The sequence below is a fragment of the Orcinus orca genome, chromosome 6 (assembly GCF_937001465.1).
Source record: "Orcinus orca chromosome 6, mOrcOrc1.1, whole genome shotgun sequence".
Taxonomy (NCBI): domain Eukaryota; kingdom Metazoa; phylum Chordata; class Mammalia; order Artiodactyla; family Delphinidae; genus Orcinus; species Orcinus orca.
In genome coordinates, this window is record NC_064564.1 from 30,326,150 (window position 1) to 30,349,384 (window position 23,235).

General features: G+C 49.0%; 2 pseudogenes; one reads left to right on the forward strand and one right to left on the reverse strand.

The window, feature by feature from the left end:
- Positions 1–366: 366 nt before the first annotated feature.
- On the reverse strand, positions 367–1,184 carry LOC125964813 (serine/arginine-rich splicing factor 3-like; annotated as a pseudogene).
- Positions 1,185–3,317: 2,133 nt separating this feature from the next.
- On the forward strand, positions 3,318–5,024 carry LOC125964814 (thimet oligopeptidase-like; annotated as a pseudogene).
- Positions 5,025–23,235: the final 18,211 nt, after the last annotated feature.

The following is a 23,235-nucleotide window of genomic DNA, read 5'->3' on the forward strand; positions in this document are numbered from 1 at the left end:
GGCAAGACATTGGTATCTTGATCATCTCAACTTCCAAAAAACATTACAAAGAGCTATGTATTCATGTACGGCAATCACAGAGGGGACTTATGACCTAACTCAAAGGGAAACTAACTTCCTTGAAACTTCTTAGATTCTAAACTCACTGGACAACCTCTTGTCCAGTGTGAAGACTAGTGGAATTCTTAAACCTCTAATCTAGGGTAAGGGTGCGGCTTTCACTTCTACCTGCTGGCTTGTGTTCACAGCACCTTTTAAAGACTGCTTGCTTAACTACAGCTGCATACCATATCCCAGCTACAGAAAGTCTTTTCAATGTTTGCCAGTGTTGCTTCCATAATAATAAACATCACACTTTAGGTGGGCAGGAGTTAGAGTTTTATTATCAGTCTAGGCAAGACCAAAAATTCAAAGCAAATTCAATTTTGCTTAAGAGAACATTGTAAAGAAACAATTCTTCATATTACATGCCTCATATGACCCATTTCAAACCATAGAGAATGACATGTTTATGTGTCACCGCCCAAGAGACAAACAAATGTGAACAGCTAAAACATTTAAAAAGTGCATCAAGCTTCGGAAGTCTCAAACGAAACTTGAATTTTCTGTACATACTCCTGTCAAATGAAGTTATTTCCTGTGCACCACTCCTCTTGCAAAGTGGTCTGCTATTTCCTTTCATTTGACCTGGATCGGCTAGGAGACCTAGAGAAAGATCGGGACGGCTTGCGATTTCTCTCCTGGGACAGTGATCTCTCTCTTCTCCTACATCTACTAAAGGGACCTGCTCCGGCTGCGGGAGAAGCTTCTCCGTCTTGGACATCTGTGGTGAGGGGGAGGACTCCTCCTCCGATAATCATCTCGAGGGCGACGACCCCAAGAAGGAGGCGGCCACGATGTCGACTTCTCCTTTCCCCATTGGACAGGTCCACTCTTACTCGGCAGCCACAGAGTGTTCTCCCATCTAGTTCTCAGACAGCATCCGCTGCACCTCGGGGATCTTCATTTTCAACAAGAGCGAAGCCGGGAGGGTTTTTAGCAACCCACACACTTCGGAGTGGTCCATAATACCCTAAAGCTCGTTCGAATTCAGTCTTGTTACCACTGTTTCCAAGATTCCTTACACAAACGTTACAGTCCAACGGACAGGAATCCCGATGCAAGACCCTCCTGGCTCCTGGGTTTCATGGGCCACAGGGTGATCCCGGGCCTCTAGAATCTCGCAGCTGAATCGGCTCGCACAAGCTGTCCTGTGGAGATGCTTTTCCCCCCATGTGTCCAGCCCGGGGCGCTGCTGTCTAGGCCCGACCTCCAGGGTGACAGGGTGAACCCCAGGTCCCTGGAGCAAACACTCAGAGCCCTGGTGACCAGACTCAGGGGGCTGCGGCGGCAGCTGGACATGTGTGGCCACCCTGGTGGTGTTTGGCCCCATCTGCAGTTCCAGTTCCAGCTGAGAAAGAGCCTCGCTGTGTTATTTTCTCCTGGTTGTGTAAGGATCCCCGGTGTCATTTGACAGAAATGTACATGGTGTGTTCTTTCTCTCTTTTCTCTCTGCTTCCTCTCGTCCCTCTCCCCCTCCCTCTCTCCCTCTGTCCCCCCCTTCCCTCTCCCTCTTTCCTCTGCGTCTCTCTCTTTCCCTCTCTCCCTCCCCCCCTTCCCCCCTCCCCGTCCCTCTCCCCGTCCCTCTCCCAACTCCCTCTCCACCTCCGTCTCCCCCTCGCTCTCCCACATCCCTCTCCCTCTACCCTCCCCCTCCCTCTACCCCCTCCCTCTCCCCCGTCTCTCTCCCACCTCCCCCCTCCGTCTTCCCGCCTCCCCCGTCCCTCTTCCCTGTCCTTCTCTCCCTTCCTCTCTCCCTGTCCCTGTTTCCCTGTTCCGCACGCCCTCCCTCTACCTCTTTCCCTCTCCCTGTCCCTCCACCTCCTTCCCTCTCTGGAGAGGGAAGGAGGTGGAGGGACAGGGAGAGAGAGCAGGATGGGGGGAGAGGGAGAGAGGGGGGGAGAGGGAGAGAGGGATAGAGGGAGGGAGCGAAAGACGTCCTTCCCTCCCTCCCTATATCCCTCCCTCCCTCTATCCCTCCCTCCCTCCCTCCCTCCCTCCCTCTATCCCTCCCTCCCTCCCTCCCTCTCCCTCCCTCCTTCTCCTCCCTCTCCCTCTCCCTCTCCCTCCAACTCTCCCGCTCCCTCCATCTCTTCATCTCCCTCACTCCCTCCCAGAGAGGGAGAGATGGCAAGGCAGAGACAAGGGAGCGGGAGAGAGAGAGAGGGAGAGATGGAGGGAGAGGGAGGGAGAGGAAGAGAGGGAGAGAGATATGGAGAGGAGAGGGAGAGAGAGGCGGGAGAGGGAGAGGGAAAGAGGTCTCTTCCTCCCTCCCTCTCCCTCTGTCCTCCTTCTCTCCCTCTCCCCCCTCTCTCCCTCTCCCCCCTCTCTCTCCCTCTCCCCCCTCTCTCCCCCCTCCCTCTCCATCTCTCTCTCCCTCTCCCCCCTCCCTCTCCATCTCTCTCCCTCTCCCCCCTCTGTCTCCCCCCTCCCTCTCCATCTCTCTCTCCCTCTCCCCCCTCCCTCTCCATCTCTCTCTCCCTCTCCCTCCACCTCCTTCCCTCTCCAGAGGAGAGAGAGAGGGAGAGCGGTAGAAGTGCTGAGGAGGGGGGCTCCCTCCCCCTCCCACTCCCATCCTCTCCCTACTGCTTTCTCTTTTCTCTGCTTCAATGAACACCAGGCGCCTTTTAGATCAGCCCTGAAGTCAACGTCGATGCTTGGACAGCCTGACCTCCCCGCTGACTTCCAGCCCAGGACCACCGCTGGGAGATGAAGTCTGCGGGGCCCTGGGCGCAGGCTGCACAGGCACCTCCCCTGATGCCCAATCTCTCCTCGTTTACGAGGCAGCCGACACTCCCCTCCCTGACTCCCCAAGATTTGGGGCTTTTTTAGTATGTGTCGATAATGCCATGAGCTACTATTTAACTCTTCCACGAGGACCCATCTCCCAAAATGCAGTGGTTTTCAGCCTTGGCTGCACTAGAGAACCCCCAGGGAAGGGAGAGACGTCTCTCCCTCCCTCTCTCTTTCTCTCCCTCCCTCTCTCTTTCTCTCCCTCTGTACTTCTGTCTACCTCTCTCCCTCTCCCTCTCCCTCTGGGGTGATGCCCGATGAGCTCAGAATCGCAGATGGCCCCCCCATCCCCTCTCTGTGGCTTGCATGGGGGATGCACCTTCTCACCGTGGCCCGGGCATGGCCTTGACACTCAGACATCGGGTCCTGCGTGGACACTTGTGTTTGTTCCATAGCGCAGGTGGCTGCAGTCTGTGCTTCTGTAGATGGGGGCTGTGCGTGAGCCCTTCATCTTCCCCGCAGACACCACTGGTGCTCGCTCGGCCTCGCGGGTGATGCGGGGGACACGGGGGACAGTCTTGTGTCCCCACCTTCTTGGGCTACAGACAGGCCACGCTGGTCCCGTGGTGACTGGGGGCTCCCAGGAGAACCCCACTGCAGACCGGAGAGGTGGCCCCAGAGAAGGTGGCGTACGCCTGGGGCCGGGCCTCATCAGTGAGCCACGGGCCACCTGCAGCAACAGCTGTCTCACCGTCCAGGGGCTGGGTGTTCGGGCGCCGTGGGGTTGAGCCACTGTCTGCACGGCAGCCGTGTTTGTCTTGTTGAGCCCGGGGAGGCCCCTTGGTGGCTCCTGGAAAGACTGGCCGCATTTCTTCCTGCCCTTGGCCTTAGAGCCCATCACGTTCATGCCGTTTCTGGTTCCAAAAGGACCTGTGTTAATAAAGACCACGTGTTAGGACAGCACCAAAGTGTCTAGAAATCCGGGCCAGGAGGAGGAGGGAGGGGGATTGGCTGTGCCCGCCAGTGGCCTGGGAGCCCTGCCCGCCTGCAGAGACCTGGCCCGGGGCCCGCGGGGAGGGCGTGGCCCTCGGTCCCCAGCGCCTTCCGTCTCTGGGTTCCAGGAGAACTGCGTGATCCTCAGGGAGCTGGTGAGGCTGCAGGCCTTGAAGTCCCGCCTGCTGGGGTTCCGCACGCAGGCCGACTCCGTGCTGGAGATGAACATGGACAAGACCAGCCAGGTGGTGGCCACTGTCCTAGGTAACACCGCCTCCCCCTGAGTCCCAGTGGGGACGGGGTCAGGCGGACCTTGACCGGACGTGGTGCTGCCTGAGACCCCACTGTGTCAGCCCTTGGGGGTCACCTTCCCAGACCCTTCATTCTGCCTCGAGGGGCGCGGGGTCGGGGGTGGCTGGGGGGCCGCCCCGGGGACGTAGCCGAGCCTCTCCCCTCCGCCCGCAGGTGAGCTGGCCCAGAAGCTGAAGCCCCTCGGGGAGCAGGAGCGGCCGTGATCCTGGAGCTAAAGAAGGCCGAGTGCCAGAGGCGGGGCCTGCACTTGGACGGCCCCATCAACGCCTGGGACCTGCGCTGCTACATGAACCAGGGGGAGGAGACGCGCTACCACGTGAACCAGTACCTGCTCAATGAGGCTTTCCCCATGCAGGCGCTCACACGCGGGCTGCTGGGCATCTCCCAGGAGCTGCTGGGGCTGACTTTCGACCTGGAGGAGGGCACCAGCATGTGTCACGAAGACGTGAGGCTCTAAACGGTCTGGGACGTGGCCTCGGGCAAGGTCATCCATCGGCAAGTTCTACCTGACCTCTATCCTCGGTGCGTGCGTGGGGGAACCTGTCGGCCGTGGGCCGGGGCTCCTCTGTCGAAGCGGGGCCCCATCCACGTCCCTCCGCAGGGTGGGGAAGTCCGGGCACGTGGCCTGCTTCGGCCTGCAGCCGGGCTGCCTACAGCACGATGGGAGCTGCCAGATCGCCATCGCGGCCATGGTGGCCAACTTCACCAAGCCTACGCCCAACCTGCCCTCCCTGCTGCAGCATGATGAGCGGGACACCAACTTCCACGACGTCGGGCACGCGATGCACCAGCTCCGCTCCCAGGCGCAGGGCTGCAGGCAGGGGGCGGGGAGGGCCCGGGCGTGCGTGGTCCTCAGGCAGGCCCTCGCCATGGGATTCGTCCACTGACATCACCCCGCACGTGGTGACGCCCTCGGTGTCAGCTTCCATCATCAGACCCCAGGCACTGGGCGCATAAATAACGGAAATGGATGTCCTCGAGGCTCTAGAGGCTGGAAGACCCAGATCAAGGAGTCAGGGCTGGTTCCCTGCATGTTAAATACATGCACTCAAGAGTTGCCTTGGAAAAAGACAAAAGAAAAGAAAGGAACGTTGCCTGCAGGTCTGCTGACAGCCGGTGATGAGAACCAGAGGGAAGGCTCTGGGGCCGGGGGCGCAGTGCCCTGTGAGCTCGGGGGCTGCTGCCAGTCTCCGTGGAGGCTCAGCAAGTCCCAGTGACTTCCCCACGTGGGGGGCGCCAGCTGAGCGTCTGGGCCCAGGACCCACTGCTCGTTCAGTCTTCCTGTGGTCAGCCCTTCATCCTGAGCGCGATGCTCTCACAGGCTGCACCGGGGCGTGTGGGGACAGTTTACTGAGCTGTACAGACGTCACTACTGCTTTGGACCATTTCCGTCACCCCGAAAATGTCCCTCACGCCCTTAGCTATCACTCCGTCCCCTCGCCAGCCCCTGACAACCAGGAACCCACTCGCTGACTCTGTGGATCTACCTGCTCTGGACGTTTCCCCTCAGTGGGGTCACGCCCTGTGTGTCCTTCTGTGTATGACTTCTCTCGCTGAGCATCGTGTTCTCAGGGTGTATCGACGCGGCAGCGAGCGTCAGGGCTTCACCGTGTTGCGTGGCTGAGGGACGTAAAGACGACAAGAGAAAAGAAAAGAACGTTGCATGCAAGTCTGGTGACAGCCGGTGATGAGAACCAGAGGGAAGACTCTGGGGCCGGGGGCGCCGTGCCCTGGGAGGCCCTGGCGCTGCTGCCAGTCTTGGTGGGGCACGGGCAGCACCGTCCCTCAGGAGCTGCTGGACAAGCTCATCAAGTCCCGGGAGGCCAACCCAGATGCGGCCGGACCGAGGGAAGGGAAGGGGGCTTCCGGTCTGCCCGGCTGGAAAGCGCGGCCTGGACACGGTGCCAGCCCCCCGTCTCCTTCCTCCCGCCCCCCAGGCCTCTTCAACCTGTGCCAGATCGTCCTGGCCAAGGTGGTTCAGGCCCTGCACATGCAGACGCCCGCGGACCCGGCCCAGGAGAATGCCCGCCTCTGCCAGGAGATCCTGGGGTTCCCAGCCATGCCAGGTAGCCAAGCGCGCACCGGGCTCACCTCAGCGGTCGGTTGGCGGCTACTGCCCAGGTCAAGAGGATCGTCTGGTGGTGTGTGAATGGGGACCGACTGACGGGCTCCGGCCGAGGCCCGCTGACCTCTGGCCTCTTCCTGCCACGGTTCCTTGGCTGGTCCCTCCAGCTGTGGCCCGCGGAGTCCGAGGGTGGGGTGGGAGGCTCTGCACATGCTTTCTAGAGAGCCTGGAAGAGGCAGGAGAGGGCTTCATACCCCGAACAGAAGGCATCGACGAGGTCTGCCCGTGCGTGTCGGTGCGGACACGCGGTTCACTCCCTCGTGAGCGCTTTAACCAGCGATCTCTCCGTGGTGGAGGGCGAGCCCCGACTCATCTCTCGCAGCCTCGGCAGCTGACCTTGTAAGAGGCTTAGGAGTGAACCCTCGTGAGCTTCAGCAGAAAGTCGGCAAAGATTTATTTGTGTCCCTCCACTGAACTGCCAGCAAGGTCCCCGTTTTCTACAAGTGTTGGGCCAATACTCTCTCTAGTGGCAGGGGACTCAGACAAGGCTGCTTTGGGGCCCCCACCCCCGCTCTGGGGCAGGGGCACTGAGCGGCCAGGGAGCCGGGCAGGAGCCCCTCCGCGTGTGTCCCAGTGACCCACCTGCCTGCGACCTTCGGCCGCCTGGCAGGAAGCTACGACGCCCAGTCCTGTGGCCAGTCATTCCTGCAAGAAACACTGGAACCAGTTTCTGCCAACCCGCCAAAAAAAAAAACGACTTCAAAGGCAACGTGGTGTCACAGGAAGGGCTTGTTTCTGTGTTTCTTTGTTTTTAGTTCATTAGGCCTCACTTAAAATTCTGATTCCACAATGCACTTGCTTTGGGATCTTGAACAACACTCATAACCTCTGCAAGTTTCAGTAGAGTAAGTTTATGTGATTACCTTCATCTGTAATATCCCTGTGTTGCAATCTTAATTAATTCAGATTAATGCATCTTAAGCTTAATCTCAAGTTCAGATCAAAGACTAGTTCCTCTGTGACTTCTCCTCTGAACTGATTCAAAAGCCTCCTCTCCCGTCCTCATTTGGCTTCTCTTCTCTTCTGGAATCTCATAAGAACTTCTATGACCTCTCTGGTTTTTTGTTGTTGCTGTTGTCTGTTTGTTTGGTTTTTAATTGAAATATAGTTGATTTACGATGTCGTGTCCGTTTCAGGTGTACAGCACAGTGATTCCGTTTTCAGATTCTTTTCCCTTATAAGTTATTACAAAATATTGAGTACAGTTCCCTGTGCCATAGAGGAGATCCTTGTTGTATCAATTCTATGCCTTCTTTGAATGACCGTAGCACTTGTTGTCTGTATCATTTTTATGTCTGTTGTGGCTTTGTGACTGAAAATGAAAATTTTCTATTTGTTCATGTCCTGGCCCTTCCTTAGAAATGTGTTCATTTACCTATTTCATATTTATTGACTACATCTTGGACACCGTGTTAGCTGCTTGTTCTAGATGTTAGTAAAACATAGACCTTCCTGCTCAAAGGGTCACAGTATTTGTGGGAAAACAAACAAACGAACAACTTACGTCTCAAATAGCTTTGTACTTCCCAAAGAGAGCACACCTCGTAGGTACAATAAATATATGTATTATACATAAATGTATAAATAGTTAATGGCATTAAAAACTTGAGATAACTGCTTTTCTATTCTGAGGAAATGATGATAATATTTCACCAGGAGCTCAACACCACTCTGAGAATGAGGGCTTAACCCCCGACCTGGCTCACTGCATCGCTTTCTTATATGAAAATAGACAAGTCTGTACATGCTCTCTACAAAAAGGCTTATCTGGCATGAATTTCAGATAGCAAGAAGAAAAAGTCAAGAGGTTCAGAGAAGCATCCAGAAGCTCAGGTGATTGTCTGGCACTAATACAACTTGCTTGACAGGAAAATAGAGCTGTAAATCTCACAAAATTAGATGGTCTTCTAAGAATTTCAAAACCGCCTGCTAGTAATTAGAAATCCTAGAAGAACCGCTTCTTTTAAAGCATACTGATAATATGCTTTACAGCTTAATATTCAGAAGCCTATGTTTTGGCTAAGTGAGCTTCAGGAATGAAGGAAACTTGTGGTTCAGTTCCATCTACTCTGGAACCTCTGGTCAAAACACCTACTTCTGTGCTCAGCCATCTTATCATCTGTAAAATGGAGGCAACTCTAAGAAAACATAGTCACAGAGATGTTGCACAGTTTCCTGTGTCACTGTCTTCATTTGTTTCAGAAAACCAATAACGTCTAAGCTACTACTGCAAAGAGCGCAGTGTTACTTGGGGTCATGTAGTGCAGCTCTGTCAAAGTAAAGAAAAGGAAAGGGGCCTAGAATAACTATAATTTTCCCAAGAGGACACTATTATTTTATGGCAAATCTGAGTCAAGAACCCTGATCTCTTTGATGCCATTCCATTGTTCTTTCGTTGGGTTCTCAGCAACCCAGAGAAAGAAAGAGAAATAAAACTCCTATGTGCTGTGTCACTGGTACAGGACGTGGCAAGATTGGAATTGGAGAACTACATATTAACAGGTATTTGGGAAATTCTTCAAACTAATTAAGATATATACCAGGTACATAAAAAACAGTTATGTTTTCCCAAGACGATTCTGTGGAACGAACAGAACTGGTAACTGAAGGTGCCTGTGTGCTGCAGTTCCAAACAGGACGGGTGAATGCTTGTTTTCTGGCACCTTTAAGACTCCACCCCAATATACACATTAAAATAAAATTAACATTTCAACTGGGTCATATTTAATTCTGCATGCTCTTGTAAGTCAGCAAAATAGTCCATATATCATTTAAGTTGTCACTCACTTTCTTTTCTTTTTTTTGTGGTACACGGGCCTCTCACTGCTGTGGCCTCTCCCGTTGTGGAGCACAGGCTCCGGACGCGCAGGCTCAGCGGCCATGGCTCACGGGCCTAGCCGCTCCGCGACATGTGGGATCTTCCCGGACCGGGGCACGAACCCGTGTCCCCTGCATCGGCAGGCGGACTCTCAACCACTGAGCCACCAGGGAAGCCCGTCACTCACTTTTTAACTTGACTTTTCATTTCTAAAAGTCTTTCCAAACACAAAACAGAGGTGGGAAAATGGTATATGGGAAGCTGCAGAGATGAAATAAGCTTACTTCATTCGGCATAAAGATGAATACCCAAACGACTTCTGCATAGCTGGAAGTGCCCAAATCTACTATCTTCGTTTTGTAGTCAAGGCTTCCGGAAAAATATGCTAACGGATTCCTAATTACCCAAATGCCCCATATCTGTTTCAGTAAGTATCATTATATATTATGGAAATTTTTCTCAATGACAGAGAAAGACATCCTGGCCGAGCATCCCCCTGCCCATGACACAGAGATGATGGGTCTCAAGCTACCTTGAAGGCGTTGGAGCCCACTTTATCCATTACTAATATTAATGGAGGACAAAACTTCATATTCTGTTTGCTCTGTGTCTGTTAAATCACTTCTTCCCTTCATTAAAATGGATGACACATAATTGAGTCTGTAGTGTGTGTGTCACTGGAAACTGAACACATTTTTGTTGGTGTTATTAACGTCATAGGTTTCTGGGGGGGGTCTACTAAATAACTAAGTCTAGTTTCACAGTTACAAATAAATTATGATGTAATTTTGAATAAAGTAAGCTCATCGTAAAGGAAGGATACTGAGAGTTGCTACTACCCCTTCCTTGAGGGGCTCTTGTAAAGCACTAAATCAAGTAACAGAGGTTTATATGCATGCATATATTTTCAATGATATTTGAACACACTTGAAAAGAACTCTACGGAATGCATTATAAAACCTCGATGCTGTGTGTCCCTAGTTCCCGGCTCTCTCGTTCAAACTATTTAAATGAACAAAATGTTATCTATTAGGATAGCTATCAGAGTACTCCAAATACTACTTCTTGCAGTACCCTGTCCCAACCATTTGCCTTCCTCTTCCCATTAGTCCTTAATTCAGAAACCCCAGAGATTTGTTCAGTAATTTATGAACATATTTCTTCATTCAGCCAAGAAAATTGATGGATCCCTTACCAAATTTCAGGCACCCTTCTTCAGGATGTTTTCTAGGCATGTTCAGGAAACACAGCAGTGATTAACACAGATGAATATAGCCTCTCTCGAGCTGAGGGGAGAGACAAAAGTAAAGAAGCAAATATAAAATCGTAAGTGTAAATACGTAAATAAAAATTGAACAAATGGGTAGAATAACTAGTATATCAGGTAAGTGCTGGAGAAAAACAGCAAGCAGGGAAGGGGGATGGAGATTGTTAGCTGGTAGGAGGAGGCTGCGATCGGAAACTAAGTGATCACTGAGGGCTTTCTGGGGAAGATAAAATTTACGAGGGAACCTAAGGTTGTGAGAGGGAGCAAGGTGCATATCTGGGAAGTGAATAGTACAAGCAGAGGGAACAGTCAGATGGAAAGGCAATGAGGCAAGAGTGGGCTTGGAGTATCCAAGGAGCAGAAAGGATGTCAGTGTGTGGAAAACAGAGGGAGCAAAGTGGAGAGGAGAAGGAAACAGTCAGAGAGGAAACAGAGGCCCAGATTTCTAGGGCTGTGGAGGCACTTTGAGGACTTTGCTTTTCCTGTGAAGAAGCCATTGAAGAGACTTGAGTGACATGATCTGACTTATGTTTTAACAGGATCTCTCTGGATGCCATGTTGATTAGAGACTGCAGGAGAATAAGGACAAGACCCAGAAGACCAATAGTTGATTCAAATGTCAAGAAACATTTATGCCTTCACCCTTCAACTTCACAAATGATGCCATTTCCACTGAGCTATTGAAAAATATCATCTGGCTTTCAAAACAATAAACCAGAAGGCATTTTCTCACATAAGCAAGGTCACAAACAACTGTCAGCTAAAGGTGAAATAGCAACAAATCAAATAATAACAAAAAACATTTTTTATAGATTTTAAAACCTTACAAAGCATTTTCTTGTCCATTATCTAAGTTAATCCTCAAATCAACGCCATGAGATAGTTATTATTTTCCCATTACAAGTGACCGCATATTAAATCCTTAGTGATTGCTCAAGAAAAGCTGAAATCTTGAGTGTACATCTATTAATGCCAAGGTTGGGTTTTTTGCCCATGGGAACATTGGATGCTAAAATCCACGGGGATTTTCAGCTCAAGATGGCAGACTAGGAAATATATTTACTTTCTGGTCCTCCTGAAACCATGTTTAAATAAAACTGCAGAAATACCAAAATTAATCAACCAATAAAAGCCAAGACATTGTGGAAGTCATCAACCACAGAAAGATTTCAACACATTTCGAGAAGGCAAACAATGAAATGGAGGGGCCATGAATAAAATAATGAAGAAAAGACTACCCTAAGTAGGGTCTGCACAAAGCCAGGCAGCTTTTGCTGAGCCCTGGTTATAGTAAAGGACAGAGGAAAGAAGAGGGGCTGAAAACAAGGAGACAAAAGTCATTTTAGGAAAAAACGTTCACTTAATGAGCTCCAGGGAACACTCAGCCTGCTGCCATACTCACTCATGGATTACAGTGGATTGTTGGTAAGCAAGACAAGAAAACAGGGAACCAACAAACAAAAATCAAGACACGGTTTCTCACTGAGCTCTTCTCAAATGAGATCAAGAAATTATCGTTCAATGCCATAGCTGTAAATCATTTCTGCTCCTGGAGAGGTTAGAAAGGGCTTATAATAGTTACCCTTTTTCTTCAGACAGAATTTAGGTCTGAGCAAAAGCTTTTGTGTCCTCCAACCTCAAAGTTTATTGGGGATGGAAGTCCAAATTTGCTTTGACATACCATAAAAAGAATCTCATGAGCAGAGGGTCAAACTACTTTTGGAATATATGAATTATGCCCAGTGTGATTTTAAATAGATTTTAAACAAAAATATACAAAGTTTCACTGGTTCTGAAACTTCTACATGTTACATGCCTGATATATAACACACAATGTCAGTCCCAGGAGAGAGAAAACACTCCAATGAAGCAAGCCAAAGAAACAAGATTCGAACAAGGTAAAGTGATGTGTAGACCAAGACCAGGATTTTTCAGTTCTTTCCTGTCATGCTGTAGCTTCCAGCTCCTGAATAACAACACACGTTTCCCTTGTCCTAGACACACAAGAGTATGTCTCCTCTATGGGGCGTAAGAAGCTCTAGAGTTACATATGTGTAGTAAAGAGTGGACCCAGCCGGCATACTCACAATGACCAAATCGTGTTGATCGTACTTTATTTTAAACCAATACATCGCTCCATGCTGAAGTTGCAATAAATGATATATTTGCTTTCTAGACATGAATGAGATGCCTTACTGGATATACTCCAGGAAGGCCAGAGAAACTGGCTTCTAATCCATACAGAATAATTCATTGATGAATTCCTTTCAGGAGAGCCCCTGATTTATCTAGAATATAAGCTTTACATACCTGGATCCTTCAAACTAGACCAAAGGGACAAATCTAGGCTGCAAGCCTCAATTAGAAATGTGGGATGGTGCTATGCTGACAACTGGTGGTCCCTGACCTAGCTTCTGAGATTAGAACCCAGTGTGGTGGATGACCAATTCACGCGTTGAACAAAAGAACACCTCCTACAGGGCAGTGTATGTGTTCATTACAGGTATGGCACTTAGGGCTAAAAGTAACACATGAAGCATATATGATAAGGAGGCACCAGAGTCCAGAGCACGAGCTCTGGAATCACACAGGCTTGCTTCGAATCCCGGCTAAGCCACTACCATCTGTATACCCTGAAGAACAGTCGAAGGTTTAAGTGTTCTTTTACCAAATTTCGAAAAACAAATGAAGAAAGAACCTACCTGCCAGGAAGGGACATCGTGGGGTGCAGCATCCAGTCGCGTCAGGGCTCTGCATGCCCTGCTCAGAAACCTTCACCGCCTGGCTCATGGTGATGCTGGTAGCTCAGCAGCCCTGGAGAAGGCGCTCCTGTCTCCAGGGCTCGCGGACAAGCTGGGGAGGTCCACGGAGGTGGCGGGCCACAGCCTGGCAAACTCTGGGTGCCTCCTCCACTCAGCTCTGGGCATGCTCTGGCCTCTGGGCCCCGTTGCGGGGAAGGGCTGGCCGATACATAGCCAGGGCTGAGGGGTCTGCAGAGCCGGTGCCCAGGCAGGGTGAGCTCTGGAGGAGAAGACTTCCACAGTCCCCAACAGTCTCCGCATGGTGACCCATCCGGTGCCAAACACCTGCCACCCACAGCGACAAGTCCCAGCCGCTAGAAAGCCCAGAAGGGGTCGGGCTCTTTGCCCTCGGGCCGGGTTTCTCCAGGGCCTGGGCTTGTGTGGGGCCCCCATACCACCCCCTGACCCGCCCTTGCTCTGTGACACGTACAATGCAATGTAAACACCCAGGCTGAGCCGGCCAGTGTTCAGAGCGTGCTAGACCTTGAGAAGAGTTAGCAGCTAGGGAGAAGCTCTCCCACTTTCGCTCGCTTTTCTCAGATCAGGCAGGCAGCCCATCTCACCCCAAAGCTATGGACACCACACCTCCTTCCCAGGCTATCGTTTTCCGTTCTGCCCCTGTTCTCCCTTTCCATTCTGCCCCTCTTTTCCCCAGCACCCCATTTATGGCTTCGGGTGTCATCGGTGCTGCAGCAGGCAGCACCTCTGACCCCGAAGCTATGGACACCACACCTCCTTCCCAGGCTATCGTTTTCCGTTCTGCCCCTGTTGTCCCTTTCCATTCTGCCCCCCTTTTCCCCAGCACCCCATTTACGGCTTCGGGTGTCATCGGTGCTGCAGCAGGCAGCACCTCTGACCCCGAAGCTATGGACACCACACCTCCTTCTCAGGCTATCGTTTTCCGTTCTGCCCCTGTTGTCCCTTTCCATTCTGCCCCCCTTTTCCCCAGCACCCCATTTACGGCTTCGGGTGTCATCGGTGCTGCAGCAGGCAGCACCTCTGACCCCGAAGCTATGGACACCACACCTCCTTCCCAGGCTATCGTTTTCCGTTCTGCCCCTGTTGTCCCTTTCCATTCTGCCCCCCTTTTCCCCAGCACCCCATTTACGGCTTCGGGTGTCATCGGTGCTGCAGCAGGCAGCACCTCTGACCCCGAAGCTATGGACACCACACCTCCTTCCCAGGCTATCGTTTTCCGTTCTGCCCCTGTTGTCCCTTTCCATTCTGCTCCCCTTTTCCCCAGCACCCCATTTACGGCTTCGGGTGTCATCGGTGCTGCAGCAGGCAGCACCTCTGACCCCGAAGCTATGGACACCACACCTCCTTCCCAGGCTATCGTTTTCCGTTCTGCCCCTGTTGTCCCTTTCCATTCTGCCCCCCATTTCCCCAGCACCCCATTTACGGCTTCGGGTGTCATCGGTGCTGCAGCAGGCAGCACCTCTGACCCCGAAGCTATGGACACCACACCTCCTTCCCAGGCTATCGTTTTCCGTTCTGCGCCTGTTGTCCCTTTCCATTCTGCCCCCCTTTTCCCCAGCACCCCATTTACGGCTTCGGGTATCATCGGTGCTGCAGCAGGCAGCACCTCTGACCCCGAAGCTATGGACACCACACCTCCTCCCTAGGCTATCTTTCTCCGTTCTTCCCCTGTTTTCCCTTTCTATTCTGCCCCTGTTTTCCCCAGCCCCCCCCCCATTTACGGCTTAGGCCGGCATCGGTGCTTCAGCAGGCAGCAGCTCTGACACCAAACCTATGGACACCACACCTCCTTCCCAGCGCTGTTATTTTCCAGTCTGCCCTGTCTCCACGTAGAACCGCTACCTATTTCACACGGCTGTTCCTAGTTCTGGGAACACACCACTCACTGGTAGCAATGCCTCAGCCCATGCCTCGACTCATTTACCTGCAACGCTGGCCAACAGATAGACCAACACTTCAAAGTTATGACAGAAAGTTGAGTAAGTTATACGCTTGGAATTGCATTTATTATTATTAACAAGCACAACTGTAGTGCTTAGACTATAACAAGTAATCTTCTAAGTGCTTAGCAAATATTAACTCACTTAATCCTCATAATGGCAAACCTATAGGTAGGTAATGTTCATAATATTCACCTTTTTTGGGGGAAACTGAGGCCCAGAGGGGTTGAATAGCTTGTCTAATGCCACATAGTAAGTAGCGGGCAGAAACCCAGGATGAAAACCAGACCGTCGAGACTTTCATCACTTTGCTGTGTCACCTTAATAGATGTTGTGGTTAGGGAAGGGACTAAACTGACAAGACTCTGAACTTGAGAAGGGAGAAATTAGAAAGTGACTGATCCTAGAAACTAGAGAGGATTTCAGCTCAGAAATTTCTGGTGATGAGACCCGGAAGAACAAGAACATGGTTGGATTATTAACTTGGGGTAGTATCTGAATCCATTGAGAAATGGTTTTGTCTTGTTTTTTTTTTTAACTTAGAAAGGCCAGTTGGATGAAGATTAATGAAAAAAAAAAAGTAGAAAGGAAAAGAGGAAGGTGCCTGAAGTGAGACATAACCTCTTCCCCGTAAGTACTAGGGGTGGGTGTCCTGTGGGAAAGGATGGAGCTCTCTCTACAGGTTTGTCACCAGGATGAACAAGGAGGAACATGGCAACCATTGTACTGGTTTTGATGATTCCTCAAAAACCAAGGCTTTAGTTTCCAAGAACTACCCACAGTAGCATACCTACCGGGTGTCAGACATGCCACCAAGTGTGTTTCCAGTCACACATTTTAATTGGAGAAATAGTTCCTATGAGGTACGCATTAGTTCCCTATGGCTGCTGTAACAAATTACTACCAATGAGCTTGCGTAAAACAAAACACACTCATTCTCTTATGGTTCTGGAAGACAGAGGTCCAAAACCAGTTTCCCTGGGCTGGAACCAGGAGTTGACAAGGCCGTCCATCCACCTTCTAGAGGCTCTAAGGGAGAATCTGTTTCCTTGACAGCATTCCTTGACTTCTGGCCACATCAATCCAACCCCAACTTCATCATCACATTCTCTTTGGAGTAAAAACTCCCTCTGCCTCTCTCTTACGAGAACACCAGTGGTTACATCTGGGTCCATCCAGGTAGGCCAGAAGAATCTCCCCATCTCAAAACCCTTACTTTCATCCCATTGGCAAAGTCCCTTCTGCCATTTAAGGTGACATTCACAGGTTCTGGGGATTAGAAGGTGGACATTTGGGGGCAATGGTACTATTCAGTCTACTGCAAGGTAGATACTATTATCTTCCTCAGATGTAGGAAATGAAGTTTAGGGAAGTAATCTGTCTCAGGTCTACAATTTCCAGAGTAGAGATTTAAATTCTGCCAGTGAGACTTTAGGACACACTCTAAACAACTTTAACCTGTGTCCTTAATTACTGCATAATCCTTGGTTAAGAGTCACACTTAGGTATCAAGACCCAACTGAATATAACACAAGTACTGTCTCCTCTTTCACTATGTTTGCCTGGTGTATTTATGAATCTTGCCCAGAGCAGAAGAGTTCAGAAAATTGTTATGCACCTTTACTAGGAGAAAGCATTTACTGTTTGATGTGCACGGAGTAATGGAAGGCTATTTAAAATAAAATAAAATAAAATAAAATAAAATAAAATAAAATATGCCACCAAATCGTCAAGTGTCACAACAGAGGTAACCCCGTGGGAGTCTTGAGGAGACTAAAATTATCTCCAATTGTGCAGGTGAGAAAAGTGTCACTAAAGGCAGTTGTAGTTCAGCCAAGCCCTACGGCACAGAAGTAGGAATCTGGATAGGTACGAATGGGAAAAAAGACATTTTAGGCATGGGAAACAGTTTAATGCTGAATGGATGAGAAATATACGTTAGACCTTTCTAAATCAACTGGCTTATTAACTCAGTAAATCAGATTTGGTCAGTCAAACTAGCTTTAGCTGATTACTTATCCAGGGCATAGCTGTTGAGAGTAATTTTTGTCATAGAACAGTAAATAAAACTGTTGAACTATAGCTTTAGGCTTGCTAAGTGAAATAGATTGCTCTAGCTGATGTTCAAGTGACTTACTTGGTACTATTCACGAAATTGGGGGTTAACAACTGCTTAAGACAACATAGAGAATTGCTCTTAAATAGTACTTGAAGTAGTTACTGTGTAAAGTATCTGTTCAGTAGCTCATGGTAAATGGATGTTTATAATCCCCACTGGACAACCAACTGCTTTTTTGCAAATGGTAATGTGAATTGCTGTTGCATAAACTATAGTAATGACCACCTATCTAATTTGTTGTCCAAACCAGAAATCTTCTAACAATACTGGTCTCCTAATAAAAGTAAGCAGGAAGCTAACACACACTGGGTGTCTCCCGTGTGCCTGTGCATGCATCTATATCTCACTGAACCCCCATAACAGCCCCCAAGAGAGGGACTCTGAGTGTCCCCATGCTGCTGGTGGAGATACAGGCACAGGAAGGTTCAATAGTCTATCTACCTAAGATAACACAGAGGGTGGGAGAGCCTGTTTTTAAACCATCTGCCTCCAATTCCAGGTGCCAGGAGCCAGATTCAGCCTACAGGCCTCTTCTGCTCATCTGGAGGTGAAACCACGTGTAAGGATTAGTCAAATCCTGTCTTCACTCCTCAAGGTAGCTTGAACACTTGCACGTCCTCCAAATAGCATGTAGCATAAGCAATAAGATGTTTGCCCCGGGTATTGTCCAGGAACTTGGAATCAGCTGTGTCTAGTTAGGCTGAGCTGGTTAAGACTGGAGAGGACCACCGATCTTCCACCTGGGCCAGTGCCTTTTGACCTCCTGCCATCAGAGGGCCGAAAACTACAGCCCGAGAATGTGCTGAGCCCCGTAGCCTAGTTACGCCAACTCAGAACAATGATGAGCACACCTTTTTCCAATCACCTTTCCTCATGCTCCCTATGCCTCATACTGCCCTGCTTCTTTATTCTTTATCCCATAGATACCCCAAGCCCCTTGCCTTTGGGGAGGCGGATTTGAGACCTATTGTCACGTCACTTCCTCGCTTGGCTGCCTTGTGAATAAACCTCCTCTTTGCTGCAAACCTCAGCGTGTCAGTGTTTTGGCTTGCTGCGCCTCAGACAAAATGGTAGGGAGCTGTGGTAAAGGTCCCTTGCCTGTGAGGGAAGCTGGTTACTAGTAGTCACGTTGCGGATGTTTTCTCCTCCCGGGGTGGGGGGGCAGACGTCCTGCTCTTCCAGAAAGAAGGGAGAAAGGCAGGAGCTGGACCCTTGCTCTCAGGGTCACCGTCACCTAGGAGCTCGTTAGAAGCACAGAATCCAGGCCCCACCCAGAACTACTGAATTACAGCCTGCATTTAACAAGATCCACAAGAGAGGCATACCCATAGTAAAGTTGGAGAGGCACCAAGCTGGAGTCCACGTAGCAGAGAAGCAGACAGGATTCTAGACCACGCAGAGTGTTAAAGGCCAACAGTTTGTTTTCTATTCTCAAAACAATGTTTCTGAGCCATGTTTATGAGCAATGTCCCAACTTGCTTTTAAGGTTTCTTGTGTGAAGAATGGATTGGAAGGAAACAAGATATATGGACACTGGTTAGGACCTCATTGCAACAGACAGGCAAGTTCAGTATTAGGATGTTGAGGAAGAGTTGACAGATTCAGAAGAAATTCAGGAGATAAACTGAAGCGGGCTTAATGGGGTATGAGATGGAGGAAAGGAAGGTCTTAGGGAATTAAAGGGTTTACTACACGTATGAGCAAAGCCTCAAAATTAATCCTTTGAACGTACAGAGGTAGAGCTCTCAAAGGACACCGGTTAGGAAGCAACTGTACGCCCTTTATAATTCCAAGAGACAACACAGATCAACCGTTGCGATGGAAAATTCGGCGGTACCGGTGCGTTTTTTCACTCAAACTTAGTTCCAGTGACTATTACTCACATTTTCTGTGCCTAAACAACACAGCTTGAGGAACTGAAGGGGATTCCATCCTGGTAATTAAGGAGGGTCCCCAACACTGACAGTCCCATCTTAAAAAGCAGTCCCCCTGCATTTTACCCGAGGAGCAATGGCCAGAGCCTCCCTTTTAAAACGATGGGGAGAAACCAGAGCATCACACACTGTCCCTTTCAGCTACTGTGAACTGAGCCGCGAGACGACCAGTACCCCCTAGCACAGCGCGGACGGGCCAGCGCGCGGGGGCCACTGTGACAGGCGACAGCACAAGAGACGAAGCCCAGGCCCAGGGGCTCTGAGCTCCACCGGCAACGCCCAGGGGCCAAGGCGTATTACCTTTCCGGGAGGCCGACGAACTGGCTCATGTCACCCCCAAGATACCGCCCACCCAACGCCAGGACTGCCAAAGTCGCCAACCCGGCGTCCCCGGTGCCAGCACAAGGCCACGAACCACAGGCGCCTAGGCACAAGCCCACGCAGCTCGCGGACCTCCTTCTACCGCGCATGCGCCACCGCGGGGCGTCTCGACATGACTCTCAGCACGCAGGCGCATTAACGCGCTTGATTGGTAAAGAGCATTCTGATGCCTGCAATTTCCCTCCTTAGCCGGAGGCTGGGAGCACACGTCCATTAGTTCGTGTGTGTACCCTTCAGAATTCCAATCATACGGGACATGGAAAGTTGTCCGACTCTCCCAGTTCCTTGTGTGGTTCTTCCAGATATTTCCCAAGTGCTTACATTCACACTTGTATCTTGTATGTAAGTATTTGTACGTAACAGGTATCCTGTAGTTTATAGAAGAGCAGCACACTATACACATACTATATACATAGTCTACAACGTGTCTTGGATAGTGACGCTGTTATCTTTCTAAAATATAAACTTGGCTGGATTGCTCTGTTGCTTGAACATCTTCACTTAGCACAGAATACAGCCCAGGTTGTTAGCATAGCATTGAGAACTCTTTATAAACAAGTATCAGTCTGTCTCTCCAACTGAATTAGAAGTTCAAACTATGACTTCCAAGGACCTACATCATCCACCTCCCTCCTTTGCCCTGCCAGCCTCCCCTGATCTCATTCTCTACTGCCCTGCCCTCACTCACTTTCCCCTGTCCAGCCACACTGCCTTCCTTACTATTCCTCAAACATGCCAAGCACACTCGTGCCTCAGGGACTTTGCACCTACTATTCCTTCTGCTTCAGAACACACCCTCCCATCCCATCTCCGCTCTCCCAGAACACACCCTCCCACCCCATCTCCACTCTCCCAGATAGCCAATGGCTTGTTTCTCACTTCAAGGCTCTGCTCAATCGACATCTTAATAGAGGGGACTCCCCTGATCACCTACCACATTCCCTCACCTCTTCATCTTCTTTTGTTATTCTCCAAAGCATTTACCACCGCTTGACACTCCATATATTGACTTATTTATTCATCTCTCTCCCCCACTACAATGGAAAGTACGTAAGGGCAAGAACTTTGTTCTCTTCCTACTTCCTAGAACAGTGCCTTCAATTTAGAAGGTGTTATACAAATATTTGCTGAAAATCAATGTATGACTTCTTTGCCCTTTCACACTACCCTCTAGTCACACCAGAGGCTGCCCCTCCAGAGCACAAGTTCAAGCCCTGTGCCTTCTGTACCTGTCCCCAATACCTGGGCTGTCCTTTCCTCATTCCGGCAAAATCCTCTTCCCCCAAGCCCAGCTCAAACGCTGTCTCCTCAGTCAGGCCTTCCTCAATTTCTCCTCTATGCTCCTGCTGCACTTGATTCTTTTATCATAATTAACCCACTTATACTCACTACATGTTTCTCTTCCTAGATAACTGTAAGTTGCTACTGAACAAAGACTTCTACTCACCTCTGTATCCCCGTGCCCTAACAACAAACCTATAAGGCTCTCGGTGTTTACTGAAACAATTTATTTTCTGAGTCTCTACCAATTCTAGGGAGTGCATAGTATAGTCTCCTCCTCATTATCAGTGAGCCTGGTACCTGTGGGAGGGCCTTACAGCAGAGGAGAGTCACCAATGGATCATAACTAAGGTCCTGAGACTGCAATGGCAGACAGCATGGTGAAGTTAGCCCACTGCATGCAGAAGACCCACAGAGGAGTCAGCATATGCAATGGACTACACTTGGTATAACATGTGAACAATCAAGGTTTACAAACGTGTTCTCATGCACTTGTAAGGATCTTCTAGCCCACGCGGAACAGACAGAACACACACAAAGGAGCCTGGAGGAAGTGAGTAGGCCGGCAGCTGCGCCCTAACATCTTAAGAGGGAACATTTCTGTGACTACAGTTTAAACAAATCAGATAATTTGCCTCCTTTCTAGACACCCTGGTTATCACGGGACAGGCCAAGCCTCTCAAGTTTTAAAGCTAAAGTACACGGAAGATCTGTGAAGAGGGCTTAAGATATTTAAGAGCTAGTACCTGCATTAAGCAACCCGGTTATAGAATGAAAATTTATCTTGAAATGCCCGTCTCTCCCTCTCTCTCTCGCCTCCTATCCCCTATCTTCCCACCTCCATCTCTATTCCTTCTCCCCTACTCCCTGTTTTATGTATATACGTGCATCATTTTATATATGCACGGAATATTTACTGTCTGTTACGTTTATTTAATAAAGTGCACACTCCTCAGGCTAAATTTAGAAAGAGGACAAAATGAACACTTTCACATGGGCGTCAGTGGTGTTCCAAAGACAAAAGATTCCTCAGTCTTGAAACATGGCAAACACCACGTTCCTTCTGATAGTTAGATGCTAGAAATAGGCAAGTGGATCCTTAAAATTCACACGCTATTAAGACCTACTATCAACAGAGTAGATCTTAAAGCGGAAACAAGAAAACACCAGCCTTTTAAGTTCTTCCTGTCTGAAGATAAGAATAAGAGGTGGTAGTGTTCTTCCTCACTTGCACCGAAGTGTAAAAGCGGCAAAAATATCTTCAACACATATATGATGAGGAAGCCGCTCTTCTGGTCCACTCTGTTTTGTTTTGCTTCTAGGGATCTGTCTCACTCGGAACCTTTGCTTTTTGTTTTCTCTTTTATGTACGCTAAGAACCCGAGAGTCTTAACCTTTTCTTCCACCTCTCAACCAATAAATAGGACAAAAGAACATTTTTATGTTTTTATGTATTTTCCATTCAACTTTTTAAAAAAGAGATAAGTAAGCTAGCTCAGTTCATATTTCTCACAAAAATCACTTTCCAAACTAAACTAAATTGTTTGTGACCATAAACAGGAAAAACACCGTACTCTATTAGCACCATCTGACATTTCCACCTTAATGTTACCAAACACAACTTGACACTAATGTCAGAACTATTAAAAATGTTAAAAACCCCCAAGCCCACTCAAAATGCATACCAAAGTTCAGGTAAAGGAAAAACAAAAACAAAAACAAAAGCAACTCACCGTTATCTTTATGTTCTTTCAGAAACCCATTAACAGCACACTGGAATTTAAAACTAGCGTCGTCATCTGACACCTGATGCCCAATTGTACAACTTTTTAAATAAGGAATAGTTTCTGGTAAGTCCTATAAGGCAAAACCATGAAAATATGTATTATTTCCTTTGTAGGGAAAGAATAAAAAATTAATTAGAGAAGGCAGACTATAAACCAGGAGAGTACATTAAACTTTGTATGTCAGTCATTCTGATGAGAGCCATTTTTTCCAAAGCTGCTTTAACCAGTAATTATCACTTGATTTTTCATTAAAACTGCAGAACGGACAGTCACCAGGCATGCAAAAGGAAAAGCAAATCTATGTGAATGAATGCACATGTAACTCAAAATGATATAAACAGTTCTACCTACACTTATGTTCTATCTTACATTTCAAGGGCCATAAAGCGGCTGTGATTTAAGGAGAGTAGTAGAATAGAGTCAGAAGAACTTGGATTCGAATTAGGAAATAGAGGCAATTTCAGGCATTGTTGAGAACTGGTATTCTTGAGGTGGGAGAAAGTAGACTATCAATAGAAGACAGAAAAGGATAAGTGAAAATTCTCTAGTTCTGAATTTAAATGGAAAGCAGCAGCAGGAACCTATGACATATTTTAAAAATATTAAAAACAAACATACATATTTCCTAGCTCTGACCACTGAAAAAGTCTAGAAACAACTGATGTC